Source organism: Pelmatolapia mariae, linkage group LG16_19, assembly GCF_036321145.2.
Source record: "Pelmatolapia mariae isolate MD_Pm_ZW linkage group LG16_19, Pm_UMD_F_2, whole genome shotgun sequence".
Taxonomy (NCBI): Eukaryota; Metazoa; Chordata; class Actinopteri; order Cichliformes; family Cichlidae; genus Pelmatolapia; species Pelmatolapia mariae.
The window spans coordinates 12028788-12032632 of NC_086241.1; positions in this window are offsets into that span (position 1 = coordinate 12028788).

The window sequence follows — 3845 nt, forward strand, 5'->3', positions numbered from 1 at the left end:
TCACGCCGACACCCGTCCGTGTGCCGACGGAAGGGGACGCGCAAGCGAGAGCGCGCCTCTTGGCCAGCATAGACAGAGCTCTGAGAGATGCGTCAGTAAGGAGGAGGTGTGAAGACAAGATAAGAGTAATAACAGCCCTCCAGTAATGAAGGAAACGAGTATTATTGTGACATTTTGTATATAACTTTGCCAGACGCGCAAGAACATCGCCTAGCCTGCTACTGGTTCGCTTTGACCTTAGTGTAATGCAGCGTAATTGGGTATCTTATACGATGGAAACGGGGTAGTAGATACAAAACGAGGATATTTGCTGAAATGTGTTGGAGCCACACGCAAGTTGTGAACATGCATGCATCAGGTGGATTACAGAATGGTTTTAACTTCTGTAACTTGAGTTTTGCACCAACATTTGTGCTGAACATAAATAGTTAACATTAACATGGGGAATTTGTAGCAGCAGTACACAGTGTCTAGAATATGCATCATTGGTCACATTAGCAAGCAAACTCGCAGTATTGCAGAAACACACTTATTTTACAGAGAAAGTGTGAAATCTGTGCAGGTTTCATGAGGAGGCGATGAAAGCCTTCACTAAAGAATGCAAACAAGTATGAAGCCACTAGAAAAAAAATTAATGGAAAAAGTAGATGTAATTCTGGTTGTGTTGGTGGTTGAGATGTTGGTCATTACTAGGGAATTGGAAAACACTGATTATAAAATGAGCTGGCTTGTGATCTAGAGCTGGAGGTGTGTGTTATCAATCTCTCAACTCACCTCCCTCTGAGCACTGCAGCTCTCTGCTGTTTATTTAGCCGGGTGTTATGTAAATGTGTAGTCACTATGTTTCCTGTAAGAAACCATTGGTTGATGTTTAGTCTCTCATGATTGACTGGTGGATGTAGATTGGCTTTATAGCTGTTATGGCAGGGTGTGGAAATAAAATATGGCCACTTTGTGATGCGTTGCGTAGGCTGATCATGCACTGAGGACTTGCATTTGCTTCATTTGATTTAATAAGAAAACATAAGACTGGAAAATGAAAATAAATTGGTCTTAAAGCTGGAAATTTTCTGCATTGCAGTTTACTCGCCTTGGCCACAGTGATAAAGAATTATCATGGCTGCTGCCTACAACAACACTTGTGAGAAGCTGAAGCTCCTGTTAGTCACTGAGAATAAAGTATTGGTTGCCAAATGATACAAAACCTTTACTGAATCACATATAGACAGAGTGAAAAATTTGGTTCTTGTAAGTGTTGACTTTTGGACAAATGTTCCATTTCCTTAGAGATAAATCTGTGGACAGCCTTAAGCTCTACAATATCTACATCAGGTGATTCCATGCTCCCCAAAACAAACACTGGCCACATGTAACAAACCCCCTTTATCTATTTAAAAAAGCTCATTTGTGAAAGTGACATTTTATTTGATACGCTGGCTCTTGGGTTTCTCTAGTGGGGCGATCGTGGCTCAAGAGTTTGCACTTCGTCTTGTAATCGGAAGGTTGCCTGTTCGAGCTCCGGCAGTGTGTGTGTGTGTGTGTGTGTGTGTGTGTGTGTGTGTGTGTGTGTGTGTGTGTGTGTGTGTGTGTGTGTGTGTGTGTGTGTGTGTGTGTGTGTGACTGAATGTAGTGTAAAGCGCTTTGGGGTCCATAGGGGCTATGTAAAGCGCTATACAAATACAGGCCATTTAGTGTATGTATAACAAGTGGCCTTGTTCTGTGGGAAAGGAGAAATGCAATTAAGTAATTCTGGGAAACTGCAAGCCTATTAAAGTGGAAATGTCCCTTCTTTTAATAAACCCTCCAGAAAGTAAACCAATTTGATCAAAGTGTTGAACCTTTGGGGGAAGCCATCTATGTTGTTATGTTTAGGTACTGCAACCTGCAATGAATCTGCAATGAATTAAGGCAATTCAGAGGCCAAAAGAGGGTCCAACACTCATACTGGTAAGGTGTACCACTAAAATGCTAGTGAGTGTATATTATGCTGTTTTAATGCTAAAACAATTAATGGATCTATGAGAATGCCACCTTAAGTGGAGATAATTTTTTTTGGAATTTATTGGCCTGGGAGCTGCTGCCATTCCCCTCTGAGGCATTCTACAAACCGCAGCCTCATTTCATGCTCAAGACATCTGCCATTATCTTCTAGAAATGCTGTCAAACCTAAAATGAGGATCTCGTCCTAGGTAGTGAACTAAAAACAAAAACAAAACCTTAACTTAGCGATCCATTTCAAAGTGTTCAGCTTAGATGTTCAAAATGCAGGGTCAATTCCCTCATTTGTGCACTCAAATATTCTTAAAACAAGTGCGTACACAAAATTATCAATCGGCGAAACGTGTTTATGAGCCAAATCAGTTTCAGTTATTCAGTTAAATGTAGTGAATTAGAATGATTCTAAATCAAGAGCAACATGCACACTCTTTGCAATCAAAGGCTCAGGCTGCAATAATTAAGGTGTTGAATGTTGTGTCCCCTAAGGCAAGAACTGTCACCGAGGAAGGAAGCAGGTGGAGGACAAGAACCGCCTGATCTGTCAAACCAAGATCAGAGACTCAGTGCAATAATTGGACAAACCTCCATAACCTAGGTCTTACAAAGAAATGAGAGTGAAAGCGATGAAATCCAAGGATGAAAACTGAATAAATGTTATGGTTATTTAACATATTTGAAAGTTGATGCAAGCAGTAAGGGAACTAACGGTATTAAATGTTGTTTTCAGTCAAATCCCTTTCAGTCATTGTTTTAATATGCTTTATATACATTCATTTAAAATATATGTTTTACTATTTGGGGATTCGGTATTTGTCCATATTACACAATGTGAAAAATTTCACACAAGAAAATATTGAGTAATCCTGGATAGTAAACCACAGATTTGTGCGTACACATGGTTTGTAAAAAAAATAAAAAATAAAAAAACATATGGGCAACATTTTCTTTACCATTACATCTACATGCACATATGTGTCCATTTCATTAGGGTTTAATGATAAAAGCTGGTAATTCTGTGCTTTCATATGCAAGCAGAGTGCATGAACAATTTACATTTGGGCAGGCTGCTCTTAAGGGTAAACGCCAATAAACTGCTTTCTAATTAAATCAGTTTCTAGGGAAAAATGTAGGAGTCCAGTTTCAGGTACCTGCAAGCGGAGGCTCGGGTAGTCCATATTTTACATCTATTGCTGTTGTCTATCTATCAAAACCTAATCTTCCATCATCTTTTTTTATCTGCTTTAAATAACTAAAGCTTTATGTTTAAACCAGCTCAGGCTCCTATTTTTATTCCGCATTATAGAGAGACTTTATAAGGAGCTCTCAATAGAGAAATTACAATCACAGTTGTTGTTTTTAATTAGCAGTGACTTTTTTGCCATCTTATCAGTGTGAAGATTAAACTGAAAATTTAATGAACCCTCATCATGCTTTAGTCATGTGTGTTTGCTTATTGCTGTCTTGAACTGCAAAATCTGCCACTTTTAATGTTGTCTTCCTTGTTAACGATCATACACGGCAAGTTAAACAGAATAACATTTCTGAACAATTTTAAGTGGTGGATTATTCAATCATTTTATTCACTGAGTCATCACTGAATTTAATATACTATCTGCTGCATGGTCTAATCTTTTATCTTTCTTTTATAGAAAGCAGATATCCATTTTAAAAAAATAACACTGGCAATTATTACAAGCTTGCCACACTTTAAAAACACCACAACATCCCAGTGTGCTTGCTTGTCTACGCCTACTATTGTGCAACCTATTTTACTCATTCTTTTATGTCGTCATGAAGGTTATGTAACAAGGTCAACAGATTTGACACACAAACTCTGCAGGTATTCT